The following is a 17,648-nucleotide window of genomic DNA, read 5'->3' on the forward strand; positions in this document are numbered from 1 at the left end:
GGATTTGCTTGATGCTTTCAGACAAGGGAGACACGGCAGGTGGCAGGTAAAACTTTTAAAATATTTTAGGGCTTTACATCTGGTTTAAAGAAAAAAAAAAATACTTGTAGGCCCTTAGAAACTAAAAAGCAATTGGCTTTCTGTCATAATTATTTGTTACCAATTGAATTTGACAAGCACTTTTAAAAGCCCTCACAGGCATTCACCTGTCTATAACTTTCGATCCCGAACACCTTTATACATTTAAATAAAGAGGCTACTGGAAAAAAATATAGCCAGTTTTTCCTGTCTCTCACAGATCCCTGTTCTTTTTTGGGCTACCTATTGTATATCCTTGGTGGGAAAGGAAGTAATATGGAAATCATGTCTGAAACCTGCCAGTGAACCTGAGTGATGCTTAGATTTTTGCCTAAAACTGAAATAATTCCAGGCTCGTTGAGTTTCCCACCTGAGTCTTATTCAGTAAAAGCATAACAGAGTTCTGAAAACTTATCACTTCTATTAAATTCATTAAGGTTTGCATTTTCCCTTCTAGCTTCCGGAATCAGACCACTGGAAAGCTGGAAGCACTAAAACTTCTCGGCTCATTCTTTTGTGAAAAAGGCTCTTTCTATACACAGTTCAAGGGAGGAGAGGTAGACCACTTTTTCATGCACATAAATATCCAAATTCCAGTTAGAAATTGACTTACAGAATTAGATAAATTACTTCTATGTGTAATTTACAACCATTTTTGTTCATGAATAATTAAAGACTTCCTAGGGAAACTAGATTGATATTTACGTTTTGGTCAGCTGCAGCTGCTAGGTGGAGAGAAAAATATTTAAAATATGTAAATAAACCCATATCTTCCAGTTTGGGTTTACAAAACCATTTGTCCTGATATAGCTAAGACTAATCAAACACAGGCTAATTTTATAGTATTCCTATTCCTTCTGAAATAGGAATGTGAGATATTAATATACAAATCTGTTTTCATCACGTAAGATCAACTAGCTTTATGAGCTGGTAGTTCAAATCATCTTGGGGTTTTTTCAGAGTATTTTTTCAGCCAGAGGAAGGTCAGCAGTGAGTGGAGAGGGATTCCTTAATCTGTCTACTTGCAATTCCATGAAATTCTATGGGGCTTGAAAAGTGCACTTTATAATTTGGGAAATAATTGCCTGTCGTTCAATTGACTTTGCACTTGATGCTGTTCTAACTCTGGTGTATGCTCTGCTGTCTTGCAGAACTTATCTGTGAAACACATTCCCTGTTGGGTAATTTAACTTGCTTTCATGGTATGATCTGAACTACAAGAAAGAGCTGGATATATGAGACGATGAGTTTTCACAGAACTTACTGTGAGGCAGATGCTTATTTACCGAAAATTCCTTTTCTTATTGTTTTACTGAGTTTGCCCAGGCCAGGGAATCATCTCAGTGTTAATCTGCATGTCCTCCAAAGAAATACAATTCCCATTAGCATCAGTGAGAATTAGATATTCTCGTGAAGGAAAGAACAAACCCACCAACAGAAAATGTTTTTAATGACATTGTAGTTACAGCACATCTTCCTGCAGAGCTTTGTGTAATCACAGCAAGTAAGCAAAGAAATTCATTCTGCAATGTGAAGCATTTAAAATTTCATAAGCAATATGGTTTAAAAAAGAAAAAAAAAAATCACCTTTCAGTTGCCCCATCATGATTTGGGACTGAAGGAACCCAGTGATTTTTATTGATATGAAAGTCCCCGAACACTATGTAGCTGTAGGGGCATTCAGATCGAGATCTAAAGCCAAACTCACTATTGCTCCATTTTATTGCAAGGTAGAGAACCCGTGGCTTCCAGCAACCCAAGCACATCTAAACCAACATACCACAAACTCACTGTTTGAGAGGTCATACATTTAGTGCTCTTGCTATTTTCAGCAGCCTACGTCCTTATTATCAAGTCATTACCCTCCATAGAGTACCCAGACGTAAAAGTCACCGGGCCGTTCGCTTAACACTCCCATCTAAATCCATGGTCTGAAGGTGGATCCCTTTCTGTGCAGGGGAGGCTCTGGGACCCCCAAGCTGCTCTACAAGGCTGGGAAGAAGTTTAAAACCTGCCGAGCCCCAGAATGTGACCACATCTACTGCTGCCCAAGGTGTCCGTACTGCACCTGACAATAAGAACCGATATGAACTGAAGGAAGGGCTTTTTATACAGGAAAATAAAAACATGTCTTGAAATAGTCTTCACTCATATTTGTTGATTATACAGATATACTGGCCTCATTATTTTCTTATTTAAGGAGAAAGTTGTCTTAGATGTTTTCTCCCCTCCTAAAGGCCATCTTCCCTGCTGTACTGTAGCCTGCTTCCACTCCCTTTCCTCTTACCTACCCACCCTCCTTGAGGCTACTTCTCAACACCAAACCCCATTACTTTACCTGTAAATCTCATTACCAACTGATTTTTTTTTCTGTACTAATTTCTTGTGCTCCTGGTTTTCACAGAGGCAAAAATGCAAGTCTCCCAAGTAAGTATCATCTTTCATTTTCTAAACTACACTTGCTTAAATTACCTTTAAATATCCTAGTTAATGAGGGCAACGTGCACTAGGAGCATGCTGAGGTTTTCTTTGATGTTGCTAGCTTTTCTGCATTATTTCCACAGTTTTTCCACTGTTCAGGTGCCGAGTATCAATTCAGGGAAACTACTTGGTTACAAAGCAAGGCAGACTTGGATGGCACCACATGTAAATCTGCCACCATTAAGTTGGGAGCTGCAGTTAAATTATAAATTGTCGTCTTAAGTAGGAAGAACATTTTTATGGATCTCAGCTCATCCTCTGCAGACTTCAGCTATTTCCAGTAACTGCCACACAGAACATACTAAAATTTGTCAGCTACTTGGAAGAAGAGAGAGCTGAGCCTGGAGACTTAATTCCCTTCAATCTTCTGAAAAGATATGATCCAATACCTCAAGATAAAAACATTGCTAGCTTAAGAAGATACGGGGAGGCAATCCAAAGCAGCCAAGACAATCAGAATGGACAAGGACCCCCATGCAACACTAAAACTCATTTTTCCAAAGGTCAGATGCACAGACAGTGAGTCACCTCTTCCCTTTGCCTTCGTGTTAGAAGCTCTAGCTGAAGAAGAAATATTTCAGGGTTTGCTTGGATCACTGTAGGAAGCTGTGGTGTAAGCGCTACAACACAGACCATGTTGTCATCTTTCTAAAGCTCATTTCACAAGAAGCATTTTTTTTTTCCCCACATGGGACAAGCTGAGGAACAAAGTTTTGACAGATGTATTTTATATTGGTGACATCTTGCAACAGTGTTTTTGCTCTGGCATGGAAAACACCCATATATAATGGAGAATTTTTATGACCACAGGAGCCTGTTCAGCAGCTGAAAGTTTTAGTGCAGATCCTAACTCACCATTTCTGTAGTGTTGCAGATTTTTTTCAAATACCCCTGTATTGTCATGAAACCCAAGTACTTTTCCTTAAGTTTTAGCGTGTTCATGTGATAGACCCAACTACTAATCAGGCAGCAAAGTGACTTGTGAAATGAGATAAAGCAACCACAATCACAGAATCACACACTAACAAGCCCGTGCTGCCCTCACACTAATAACCACATCCCCCAGGCCCATAGGAGAGGTGTGCACAGCAGCCGAGCAGCAACCCCATTGGAAAAACGAGGATGGGGGCTGAACCCACCCTCCCGCAGCAACAGGTGAGAGACAGAGACACACAGCCTTTGAACCCCAAAACAAACATTTTCTCACCATGGTTTGGCACCGGGGACATCCCTCATCAATTGGGACTCCCCCTTGAGCAGAGCAGCTGTAGCATTTCAGAGACATTTCAGTGCCTTTGGTCCCCCAATACAGCATCACTGGTGATAACGCAGGTTGAGTCTGTAAGTGAGCTTAGAACAGAAGCAGAAATCAGAAAAATGCTCTAAAGGTGATCTTATAAATCAGAAAAAAAATGCTTACTTTAAAGGGAAATCCTTACAGAAGATAATCATGTGACCTCTTGGAAATTTCAGCTGTGTTAATAAAAAATTATGCAAAGACTTCACTGGCTTTACAGCTCTGACTTGTCTGAAAACTAGAGCTATTAGAAACTGTCAGAAAACAACATCCTGTGAAATTTCTCACCCTTCTCTCTGCAGTCAACTGCTGACACACCCGAAGGCACCTGGGGTTTCCAATCCTTATGTAAGACAGGCATCGGCACCAGACAGAGATGTTCAGACCACAAGGGTCTTTTGTCTTGGGTACCACAAAGACCCCTTGCGCATGGGCATATCCATGCTATTTTCATGTTCCTTTGTAAATAAGAAACTAACTTTTGTCCTTCTTCAGAAATATCATGCTGGAGAATTAAGCTCTGAGGAGAATGAAGTGAAGCATTTACCAAAAGCCTAGTCATCGCTTTCTATTTCCATGTCTTCCTTAAGACATCATTTGACAAAACGCAGAGTATTAAAGCAGAAACAGCCTTTGCAGACTTGTCTTTCCCATGGACCTATTTAATACTGGCACATTAAGCACATTTTTATTTTACTCATTAAACAAGAAGAATTCTGGACACTTAACAGTAACAATGAAGACATTATAAAATCCGATAATGTGCAATAAAACTGCTTTCATAAATGCCCAGCCTTAGGTACATCTACTTTTTGGGTTTCTTCCAATGGTGAGTTCTGCACTCTTGAACCTTCAATTACAGAACTTAGAGCCAGTTTAAAGTGATGTGTTTATCCACAGGTAATTCCATTTCATATTGGCTGCCTTTTTCACTTGCCACCTGTTGATTAATTATCTTAATAATTTATTCCTTCATAGTTTTGTGGTATTTCCAATAAAAGACAAGTTGAATTCTGGGGGGCAGGAGGATACCCATTCTTTTCCTCTGTAATAAAAGGGCAAAGGAAACTGCTGCAGTTGTGTGTGTCTGGATTACAGAAACCTTTCCCCCAAGAGCCAGATTGCCACACCACTGTCCTACCCACAGAGGCTGAACACAGCAGGAAAATGTCTTCTCATACCTGACTGGGAAAGCTAGGAGATCCAGTTTGAACCAGTCACTTCTTAGTGGTGTCGTTAACAATAATCACCATAATTAGGCATGTGTTAGTGAAGAGGGGACAATAATGCTAACAAGAAGTTTTTGAGAAGTATAACAAGAGGGAAATGACTAACACATCCTGACACAGAAAGTGTTTCTTAGGGAGAAATTTTCATATGGCAATGTCTTGTGTCCAAGCAAAACATCTCAGGAAAAGCAAGCCCCGTGACTGCCATGTTAGAACCACCTGACAGACCTGATAGGTGTGGCAATTCCTGAATAAAAAAGCATATTCTAATCTGTACTCACAGCAAACAGGCTTTGTGAACTTTGTTAGAGGGTTAAGCCTGTGGCTAATTTAACAGAAGTGCATGCAACCTATTACTTTGGCAGGTGAGAGTAGCAGAAAGCTGGTGGCAGCTTGAAGCATAGTCCTCAACAAATGGAATTTAGCGGCAGACAAATGAAATGTCCTACCTTAAGAGCTACTTTTACAGGCACTAGATCAGAGGAGCAATTGCCATGTTTAAATACTATGTATTATTAAATGCTTTAGCAGTGGTGGAAGTGGGAGCTGTTTTCAGACACAAGCCACCTTGCTGGAAGCAGAAGCAGGAGGGCAGAGTTTCACCAGGGATTTGCACTGCTGTGGAAGCTCCGGGGGGACTATCACGTCCATCGACCATGGAGCCATGGACAAGGGACAGCCCTGGAGATGCTGACCCATCTGACAGCCTGCAAGAGCCTTTTTTGTTTGTGGACTTCCTGGGAAAGCCAAAGCTTGTTTTCTCCAGCAAGATCTACCCCTTCCAGTGAGTAACCTGCATTATGTGTGTCTCGTAATTAGCTCAATGGATCGCACCATCACTCGCCAGCTTCCAGAAATAATCAAAGCCCGTGGGAATCCAGATCTGATTTCAGAAATGTTTCTCTGAAGCTGGAATCATTCCAGATATAAAAGCACAATCCTATTACGGTGGCAGAGTTTAAACGCTTTCCCTTAGTCGCCAGAGCAAAGATTACAGCTGGCTCAGTGATCAGATCCCGGCAGCACAGCCCTCAGACCGGCTGGGAACGCTTTGGAGGAGCCAGCTGAAAATCCAGCCCGTGGCTGTGGGTACAGCTGGGGCAGAGGGGGACCATGCCCAGATCTGCACTTCTGGCAGCATGGGAAGGAGAAAACAGGGATCAGAGGAAAAAGCCGCATTAATCTCAAAAATCCCAAATCACCGTTTCAAGAATAAGAACTGTAACACCCTAAAATCCTTTGGCTTGAAAAACACAGGATGACTCAAGGGTCTTGAGTCATAGGCCACATAGGAAAATCCGCTCAGCTGAATAGAGCTAAATGGAATAAAACTGAAATAAGGTGATTAGAACTGAAAATAACTGCATGTACTTGCAAAATTAGAGTTTTCTCAGCTGCCTCAGCTGAACATTATTAGATAAGTCAGATACAAATAACATAGACCTTAAGTCAGACATTGTGTCTCAAAGCAACTGCAAACTCAAAATGGAATGACATACAATAATGCCAAAGTACATTTTCTTTGCTTTGTCTCCTCACAGCATTTTGTGTTGGTGGGTAATGCAAAAAATACATTTTAATTGTATAATTAACTTAACATACTAGAATGCTATCTAGTATATAACTCTGACAACAGCTGTTTGAAAATACTTGACATTAACTACCCTGGCATTAGCTATTATTTTCTGAAGACAGCATTCTAAATGTTTTAGTATCAGTTTGGGAAGTAAATAAAATCTCTTTCCTAAATCTAGGAGCTCTTCCCCACTCGTTTACATGCACTGAATATTGGCTGGACAAAAAGATTGTAAGTGGTGCATTTATGAGAGATGTTAAACTGGTAACCTTACCAACTTTGTCCACATCTAACGACATGGATTTCATAGCATCTTGCAGTATTATGGAAAATATTGATTATGACGTTTTATACAAGGCATTAAATCTATTTAGGCACCAAGCAAAATTTTTTCTTGCTGTAACTCTATTTGAGTGCAGCAGAGCTGCACAATATATGAACTCGGCCCAGTGTTTTCTGAAAAGCTGATTTTCTTCTCCGCTGATGCTTCCCACATTCCGCAGAAACACCAAACGCTTGGTTTCTCCCACCCTGGCACAAAGCGCTCTCCAAAACACAGCACCGGTGTGAACACAATGTTTCTTTCACTTGTCCAATTACCTTTTTCTCATCTCCATGCAAGTTTTCATGCTTTGCACCAACTCTATCATGTGCTTGAGGAGCAGAGTAGATCTGCCCTCCCCTCCCAAACACACAGCTCTCGGGAAAGGGTCAAGTGATGCTGCTTCTTCTATTTCTGCTAATGAAGCTGTTTTCACACCAAACAAAAGATCCAAAAACAAATAGATCACTAATTATAAAATGCTACTATTAAAACAAAAACAGGAAGTAGGAGAAGTTTTGCCAAAACATTAGCTAGAATTTAGCCAAATTTACATAGAAATTAGCACAGTATTCAAATTTTTCTTTCCTTCCACCTCTAAATATCTTGCAAATGTTTAACAGCACTTTTCCGAAATAACCTTTCACTTTTTTAGACTCGGGATAAGTATTTCTTTACATAAGGGAAGAATAAAAACTTTTGGTCCCAGAAAACAAAAATGGGGAGCCACAAAAAAATATGGCCTTTTTTTGTGTGTGTTGAGAAGCTGCAGGCATGCCAAACTTTGGTAAAGTTGGTTTCTCTTCATGTACCTAAAAAATAATCAGTCGAATCTATGGATTTCGACAGCTGTTATTTGAGAAGCATGTCTGAAGCAGATCAAGGACTGGAAACAAAAAGAAAAATCTAAGCCTCATGGCATGTGCTGCGAGTAGACAACTTTCAAGATATTTCGATTCTATCTGTGTTGTTGTACACCATTGCTGGCTGATATAATGATAGTAAGCAGTATGCAATTGATGGGATTTACATTTACAGGAAGAAAATGTGGAAACAAGACTTAATTGAGATTAGTATAACCGTGATGTGATGTGCTGTATGTTAAGAAGATCTGCCGGAGGGAAACTTGAGTCCTCAGCCAACACAGAGCCCTGTGGAGGGGGCTAAGGTCCCATGGTCTGGAAAAAGATCAACCATCCACCCCATGCCGTGAACCATGACTAGCAATGATTGCCATATCACCACCAGCTTCCCAAGCAGTGGTGAATGAGTGGTCTAGGATCTCCTACCCCAGAACCCTGCCAGCCTCCAGGTCTCACCAGTCAGTGTCAACTCGCTCAAGTTTTCTGAGCTCTGGGTCACATCTAAAGAGGAAAAACCCAGCTGAATGATGTGTGGTACTGTGGATTTTGAAGCACTTCAGAAAGTGGGCACCATCCAGGAGAGGTCTTCAGGGAACCTCATCCAAACTTTCGGCAATGCAGACGGGACATTTTCTTGTCAGATTTTCACAATATTAGAATAAAAGTTCACCCACCAGGAGCCCTGTAGATGCTGAGTTTTAGAGGTTAAAAATAAGATTCCTCCAGATGCAAAGTTCCCCTGTGTGTCAGCCTTAATTTCACTACCAGCCTAGCAGCCGAGGAACTTTTAATTAAGTGAAAGACAAGTATGGAAAACTGAGTTTGAGAAACAGGGAGGAATAGGATTATTATAATCCAATGAGACATAATTAAATGCAGAAATCAAAGGCTTTTAGTGGCACAGAACTTGTTAGAGCCTTGAAGCGGGTATTTGCACTTTAATCTGACATGCTGCAGCTTCTTCAAAAAACAAAGCTTTTTCAGAACGAATGAAGCCAGAGCCGTTTGTAAATCATTTAGAAAAAAAAGGCAAAATGAGCAAGAAATCCATAGAACTTTACAGTAAAAGCTTGTTCCTTCTGCCCAAAAAAACTTCAAACCTAATAGCACTGATGATATTCTTTTGAAATCTATTTTCCTAATTGCATCTTATTAATAATAATCTCAATGTAACAGTATCAGATATCAGAAAAAAAAAAATAGCATAACTTTGCCTCAATGCATCCATCTCTGGTTACCATTCACCCTGAGCATTCGACCCAATGGACTCAGTGAAATACAGACTTCATCCAAAGTTTGCTTTGAGTCAGTATCAACACCAGATCAGCCCCACCGTGACACCACTTCTGGCCCAACTCTAAAAATTGCACCCAGGCTTAGACAGCTGTGTGAGAAGGCTTCCAGCCCCATACCCCTAAAGCCCCACATCCCATCTGGCTTCCACCACTTAGATGTGCTTTTAGGATTTGTGGTCAATGTTGAAGTGGACATTAGAGTGGCAAGAGAGGCAGGTTCTTGCCTGTGTGCTGCTCCCAGAAGATTGCGGTTACCATTGCAGTGAAAGTCCGGGTGGGCTGCTCTCAGAGTAAGACAGAAATAAAATCTTCGACTTTCATAAGCCACGCATGAAGCCAGCTCAGCATTGGCCATAAAAATTCAGCTAAGTACCCGCAGTGTTGTAATATATATTGTTATCAGCTAACAGTAGCCATAATTAGGGAAAAAAAAAAAAAGGAATCACTAATGTCACATAGTACAGAGATACGTGAAGGTTATTGTACAGATTAAGGGGATTAAATATAATTGTTATTTCCTCACATTCACCTTTTATTTACACTTTCAAGAAATACAGCCACGATCTTTTTCTCAGACTATGCTCATTGTAAAGTTTAGTTGTGGTTACCGCTGGAAAGAGATTAATGAATACATGGTCAAAAAATGGATTGTAACAAAAATACGAATGTCTTAAAAAAGGTAGTTTCTAACTTTATGCTTTTCTGGGTAGAAAGAGCTCACAGGATACTTCAGCTGCTTTTATTCCCTAATAACACAGACTGTTTATTTTTAGTAGCTGGAGGGGTCAGATTGGGTAATACAAACGGGCCATGAAAGAGCTGCTCTTCGTATTAGGAACAGCAATGGTAAAGTTTCAAGGAAGAATCTACGAGGGGAGATGATGTAATTTCAAGTGAGCTGTGCTGTAGATCGGAGTCAAATCATCATAACAAAACTATAGACATTTCTCATCCTTTTTTGGGAAGGAGTACCCAGGGTTAAGGCTTAAGCTAGATTGCTCACAGGGAGTGCAAAGCAAACGTGAGTTACCGCATTCAGATGTGCAAGGAGGATTCTCCCATGAGGGAAAAAATGTTTTTCAATCTAGCAGATTAAACAAAGCTTTGATTTTTAATAGCCATGATGTATTTTAAAATGCAAAGGCTCAGATTCTCCTTTCTCTCATAGACATGATGCTATGGACATCGTTAGCATAAATATGTGTGGATTTGTGCTTTTCCATTGTGCACCCAAAACCATATAAAGCAGACCAAAGTCCCCTAAGCTGGGGTGATCCCACCCTCTTTCAGTCCACCAGCCTTGAATGCAGCCCTAGGCAGGGATGGTGCAACCAACATTTCATTTCTGCAGAGATGATTCAAGGCACTGCCTGGGAAGCAAAGAATTTGGGATATAAAGTAGTAGGAAACTCTAGAGTCATGAATTTGCAGATACATTTTGTGCCTGAGTTCAAACTTCCTGTTTTGGGGTTTTTTGCTAGAATAGTCTTAAATCACCCAAATGGCTCTTTCGTGATGCCTCTCTCCCATGCTGAGGCTGTGAGCTTTCCAGCAATGCCTCTGGGCAGGGGGGCGCAGAGCTCCAGCTCTCCTTCCTCCTAAACCCCAAAAGGACAGCTGCCTCTGCACCCATCGGGCATCCCCAGCCTCCTCTGGCTCCCCACACACACACCTCAGTCTCCTGAGAAATGATCCAGCTCTTTAATAGACATACTTTTTCTCTTTTTTCCTTCAAAGACATACCTGACTATTTCCAGCTGGTGCTTAGAGTTGTTTCATACAGCGCTGGAGGGTGATTTAAAACAGGGTCGCTGTGTGCCCATCTCTGTGTCCGCAGGGAGAAAGGTTGAAATGAATGTGAGAAAAGTAATCAACAGTAATTCGTCAGAAGTCTATCATTAAATTTGTCATTAAACAGAGTCTGCAGCTACCTGCCTGCCCAGCCATCAGCAGCAGCAAGTTGTGCATGCCATGTAATGGCATTTTGATAGACTGTCTTTCCTGCAGCCTTCCCGAGATTGGACTGCATAATTTACACCACCAGTATAGCATTGCCTCACTGTTATTTGAGCAGTGAGACCCTTGTCCTGGTGTGATTAGACTATGATTAATTGGATGCCTGCCCATGGAGTCAGGGTATGCTGATGGGGCCGATTGCCAAGTGCCTGGGACACGGCACAGAGCTTGCTGCCCCCAGTTAAACAGCCTGGATGCCTGTGTTGATTCATCCCACTTCACCTACAGCATGAAAGTATTTATAGTATGAAAAAAAGTGCACAACAAGCAAACACCACCACCACAACAATGACAAGGCTAAGGGGATTAAAATGAACACAGCATTATTCAGACCTTATTTGTAACCCTAGAAAAGGACGGGTATCTCAGGGACATGAAACCTCTCAGGAAATTTCCACAAGATCCAAAAGAGCATCATGATTTTCCGCAAGCCTTACCCCCAGCACAAACCTCTTCCACTACCAGACCTCTCCAGGACCTGCAGAAGAGGGATGATTCCCAGGCCGGCTGGTGTGTCATCTTGCAGTCATTGTCATCATGCTATCTGACCACAGAGCAAGAGTTGTGCTGGAGGGCCATGTCCAGACCCAGAAGCACAGCAGATTTGACTGGGGAGTGGGGAGGTCCCCAGCCACAAGTCTGTTGGTGGTGCTCAGCATAAGGCAAAAGTGTAGAGCAGGGTTGCTCTGGCTGAGTGTTGGTGGCAGGCCCAGTCAGCAGCGCCTGACATCGCCAAAGCCCACTTGAAAGGTATTTTATGTACTGCTGCATCCTTAGATGATTGATGCGGCTTGTTCCAGCCAGAAACACATACTGGCTTGGAGATCTCCCCTTGCCAGGGGATGATGCCATGAAGCTCACTAACTTGTCACAGACACAGTTATTTTTTTCTGGGCATAATTTTCTCCATAGGGGCAAAACTTTAGCAGATGTAACTTAGTGAAAAGCCACACAGCCATATACATTTCCACTGGGAACTTTTCAGTGACAGGCAATATTTCACAGAGAACTAGGAACCAGGGCACGAAGCTTTGCCTCCTTCTGTAGTAACAGCTCACCAGGCAAGTCACTCACTTCTCCAGGTTTCATATCCTCTCTAACCTGATTTACTATTTGTGTTGCTGCAGAGCTACAATCCCCAGTCATAAACTCCTTTTTTATAGACAAAGACCAAACTCACATTCAAGAAGGACAGGCCCTTTTCCAAAGAGCACCTGGTTTCTGAAGCTTGGCTTGTTAATTTGGGGATGCATGGACCAGCCTGCTTGTGAAGTCCAGGCAGTACAGGTAATTCCAGGGATAAGACAGAGCAAAGGTTTTCCTTTCCTCCCACAGCAGTTATTTAAAAGAAAAACAAACAAGCTCAATTTAACAAAATGGATAAGCAAATGTAAACAAAATGATCAAATTATGATCTCCAGATACACATGAATCATTGGACCATTTTCAGTTTCCAACATATGCACTGAAACCACAAAAAAAAAACAAAACTGAAGTAACATTAATTGTAGCTGGTTTTATAAAGAGATGTTATGGCATGCTTTGAATCTTGAAAGATTATATGGTAATTCTTTGCTGACAAGCAAGGAACATATCTGAAGGACAAGCTTTGTTTTATAGATGTCCTTTAGTAAGCTCACTCATGTTACCATAGAATGGTTTGGGTTGGAAATTACCTTAAAGATCATCTAGTTCCAACCCCCTGCTATGAGCAGGGACACCTTCTGCTAGAGCAGGTTGCTCAAAGCCCCATCCAACCTGGCCTGGAACATCTCGAGAAATGGGGCATCTACAGCTTCTCTGGGCAGCCTGTTCCAGTGCCTCACCACCCACGTGGTGAATAATTTCTTCCTTATATCTAATTCAAATTTACACTCAGTTTAAAACTATTATCCCGTGCCCTATTGGTACACACTCATAAAAAGTCCTTCTCCGGCTTTCTTGTAGACCCCCTTTAGGTACCTGAAGGCTTCTACAAGGTCTCCCTGGAGCCCTTTTTCTCCAGGCTCAACAACTCCAACTCTCCAAGCCTGTCTTCACAGGAAAGGTGCTCCAGCCCTCCAATCATCTTCATGGCCCTCCTCTGTAATCAACCCAACAGGCTCATCTCCCTCTTACTCTGGGGACCCCAGAGCTGGATGAAGCACCCCAGATGGCATCTCACCAGAGTGGAATAGAGGGGGAGAATCATCTCCCTTGACCTACTGGTCACACATGTTTTGATGCAGGCCATCAAAAAGCTTCTGATGTTTTTTTTCTCTTCTCTGTAAAGGAGCAGACAGCAAGGACCCAGTTGCTGCGCTTGCACACTGGTCTGATAGTGCTTTTTCCCTACAAACGTCTCACTCAACAGCAAGGAGAAGCGGCTGGAGCCTGGCTCAGTAGCAGCACTGAGACTGGGATTTTTTGTGTAGAGCAACGAAACACTTCAGTGTCAACCCGATCCCCACATACACCATTAAATTAGCTGTAACAACTAAGCTTTGTTAAAGGTATCAAGCTCAAAATATTCCACTTCTTTCTTTTGTGTTCTTTACTTATCACAGAGCTTCTCTGAAATGCAAGAGGAGCTTACTGATGGAAAGCAATTGAAGCTTCTGCAGCATAATTCAGGAGATAAACTGGAGATGAGTGTCCTTGAGTGGATGGCCTTCCTGCTTGCCTAATTCTGCAATATGCTGAGCACATCCAGCAAGCCTGTGCTCTTAGAGCCTCTGCATTTTGAGTGGGAAAAACTGTGCCAAATCAAGGTCTTGAGTGTTTGCAGAAATAAGGTTAGATCCTGCTGGTACGGAAGTCTGCAGTACACAGCTCCCACTTTCCATAGCAATGAAAAGTAATCCAATTCAAGTTTTCAATAAGTCAATATTAAAACAAATATTGATTAGATTAATAAAAAAAATCTGGAGTCATCTTTTCAGGTTTGGGGGTTTTTTAACTGTTTTGGCATTCTTTCCCTTTCAGCCATCATCCTAGTTTTTTCTCTTTCCAAGACAGAAAAGAGGACAAAAAGTCAAAGAAGAAATATATTAGGTTTTCCCACTCTCTAATAAAATAAAACAAGACCCAGCATTCCCAAGCTCTTGCCACCTTTTCTTCATGTTATCAGAACAGAGAAAGAGAAAACAAAGCAGGGGCACTTCTTTCCTTCCCCTTTCGGATGCCCATGTCTCCTGACAGACTGGCTCCCCACAGGGGACTCGAGGTGGTGATGGGGGCTGAGAGCAGCAAGAGCCACCAGCTCAACACACCTAGACGCCACCCAAAAATCCTGGGAGCTGCAGGGCAGCATGACCTTTCAGATCCCAAGCCCCGACACCTAAAAGTCACCAGCCTCACAGTCATTCCTGAACATTGCAGCAGGTAGGAAAGACGAGGCATGATGAGTTTTTGGGGGGCACCTTAATAAATTTGATAAGATGAAAGGAACAAGGATTTTCCCAGGAGTGAATCTGAAGCTCTACACACAGACCAATTAAATAATGAAACGGGGGACAAATCTGTGCTTTTACATGGTGACTCTGACACAGGGGACTGTTGCAAAACAAAATTGGCCCCAATGCAGCAGCCTCAAGACAGGTGAGCTCAGCAGCACATGAAGCAGCAGCTCTTGTCCACATGCTGCCCACAGCCAAACTGCATGTATCCCCTTCCCCAGGCCGTGTTACTGAGAGCACAGATAGTCCATCACGGCTCAGTTACAGGACAAGACTTTAACAGGCTCACAGACAGAAAGGGAATTTACAAAAATTTATTGTCATCCCATCTCTTAGCAGCTGGAAATCAATATACCTGAAGAAGTGTTTCATATTGATGCCTAAGCTCTTGTATCCTTGTGCTGGCGTCAACGCTATATACAAGGATCCTGGGTGGTGTACAAACAGAAAATAAAAGGCAATATGTCCATTGTGATATATTGATTAACCATTTTAGAAGAGTTATCTGTAGGTGCCTGTCTTTTACTGATGTCAAAAGCACAGTAGTTTGGCTGGAAACACCTTTGATACTTACAGAGATCACAGCTCTGGGAATAAATACTGTGGCTCATTTTAGCTGACTGAATATCGAACAGATTTTTCTTTTGCAAGCTTTGTTTGGAGTGTGAGATATAGTCTGTCTCTGAATGTGGAAAATCTCTTCTCCCCACAAAATAATACTGACAGTTTTGCACTGAAGTACTTGCCGGATCCGTGACTATTGATGTGCACTGGATGATTTTTTTTTCCTTTAAAATATAAGATGTTGCATGCACCAGAACACTTGAAAGTCAGTAAACTGATGCCCTGTGCCCCAGAAGACATAACCACAGTACCAGTTCAGCATGCAGGCACCAAGAATGAGTCAAAAGAAAATACATGGGGTTACATGCATCACCAAGTATTTTACTCAGTGTTTCGCTTGGCAGGTTTCACTACACATCTGTGTTGCTGCCCTAGTGCGCTGTTTGTCCCCATTATTTATGGGAAGCATCTGCTGCTGTTTCCCAAGAACTCACAAACTTTCTGCAGGCAGCATATCCCACTCTGTCTTCAGCAAACATTTATATAAAAATGACCATAGCCAGAAGCAACTGGAAGGGGATGTCATCTTTTTCCTTTGCTAAATATCCTAATGATAAATATCTACCCAAGTGATGCATGTGATTCAACTCTGAACACAATGCAGACAAGGAAGCTTTGCTCCTTTTCAAAACTACAGTATGAGAATTCAGTTCACTAAACCCTAATCATTCTAGAGGATGCCTGCAGCAAGCCATAGGAGCTGTGGCTTTGTCACAATACATCAGAAAAGCCATGGGGATAACAGGGTGGTGGAAGACACAGGCAAACAGCTGCAGGGCTTCACATGGCTCTGGCTGCAGGCACACACAGACAGGGGCTGAAAGGAAGGGACTGCTCTGGGAATTCAGGTATTTAAAGCTGCCCCTCCATAGGGCTGGCCAGAGTTCTTTCCCATTAGAAATGAGAAATCAGCAGGAATTTACCCTTTGCTATCTGGAAAAAGAGGGCAAATATGCCCTCAAAAAGGACTTTTCTGCCACTTCTCTCTCCTGGGCTTACATCTTTACAATACTAGTTTAGCTTGCTAGTGAGGTGACCAGCGTCTCATACAGAACTCTTCTGTCTTCACTTTTAAGAGCTTAAATACTCTCAATAGCAAAGAACTGTGCTTTCTTTTCTATTTATTTGGAATCAAATGCATTTCCTTTTAAAAAAATAAATTAAAAAAGAACTGAGTATTTTAGATATATTTCAAGTAAGATCAGAGAGGTAGCAGTAAGTAAAGCAGAGCTAAAAAGCCACAAATGCCTTCCACTCAAACACTATCAGGCATCCCGGGTGTGAAGCTCCACAGTGCCACCTTCCCCATTTATTTTGCAGCAACAAGAGCAACTGCAAAAGACAAAGGAGAATTGGACCGTTTTCCTCCAGGCTCACCAAGCATCCCGGTGTTGTGACCAAGGCACAAACGTGGAGCCTTCCTCCCCGCAAAGGGCAGGCACATCTCTGGGACTAGAGCTTGGCAGAGGGTACACACAGCTCTTCACCAAAAGGAAGGGGAAAATTGTTGGCAGCAATAGCCTAATATAAACCCAGTATTCAAATATAAATTAATCCACACTGCCCAGGTGCACAGGTATTTTATCTGTCTTAGTCCTGCTTAGGCATGCTAGTGGTTGCTTCTTCCTCCAGCAGCAAGTTAGACCACAGGAAAGCCATCAGCAGTAATGTTGGAGGCCACCCAAGCACACTGGGAGCCACACTCACACATCAAGTTTCACACTCACTCCCAGCAATAAAGCTCCTAGACCTGCATGAACCTACTGTGGCTCTTATTAACACACTTCTTAACACTATTCTTATTAAATCTTTGCCACACCTTCTGCTGGGTGACCTGCCTCAGTTTCCCCATAAACACTCTAGATATACAGATCCAGGCTCCTAACTTCTTAAAGAGATTTGACTTGCCTAAGCAAGCCACCACATCTTTCAGAAACAGAAATTTCTTTCAAATAAGAGCTGTATTTTACACATGCACAGCACTCCCCATATTACGCAACAAAAAAATTACAAAAATACAAACAAAAATAGTCCATCCGACCTCCTCCCCCCAAAAAAACAACCAACCAATCAAAACCACCTTACTTTTCCACTCACCAGCCCTGGTGCAGACAAGAAACTTTCTCCTTTCAGCTCAGGAAATTAGCTGGGTGGTGTCCTAGGAGTATAAAAGCTTTCAGGTGCTGCTATCAGCTTTCTCATATTATGGGCATGTATTTTTTTAAGCTGTGTTGACCTTTGAGAGGAGGGGGACAAAAAGTACCCGGAGCTACTGAGTGTGTCATTTATATATTATACTATATATATACACACATATATATATATGTATTAAAAGGGAGCAAGGGAGAGCAGCTGTGTGTGCAGTTTATCACCTAAAATCTTGTTATGGGCAGGCTCCATGTATTCTGCAGGTGTGAAATGTGGTGGTTT

The 17,648-nt window shown here is 42.0% G+C and overlaps 1 long non-coding RNA gene across 1 annotated transcript in view; it reads right to left on the minus strand.

Annotated features, from left to right (window-relative positions):
• Positions 1 to 1,203: 1,203 nt before the first annotated feature.
• LOC110356316 (uncharacterized) overlaps positions 1,204 to 17,648 on the minus strand; it is a 33,745-nt gene continuing 17,300 nt past the window's right edge. The window contains exons 2-4 of the long non-coding RNA XR_002409441.2: positions 10,885 to 10,966; positions 3,767 to 3,909; positions 1,204 to 2,146 (exon numbers count right to left, since the gene is read on the minus strand). This is a non-coding gene — a long non-coding RNA (uncharacterized LOC110356316). The remainder of the gene's footprint in view (positions 2,147 to 3,766; positions 3,910 to 10,884; positions 10,967 to 17,648) is intronic.

The sequence above is a fragment of the Columba livia genome, chromosome 4 (assembly GCF_036013475.1).
Source record: "Columba livia isolate bColLiv1 breed racing homer chromosome 4, bColLiv1.pat.W.v2, whole genome shotgun sequence".
NCBI classification, from domain to species: domain Eukaryota; kingdom Metazoa; phylum Chordata; class Aves; order Columbiformes; family Columbidae; genus Columba; species Columba livia.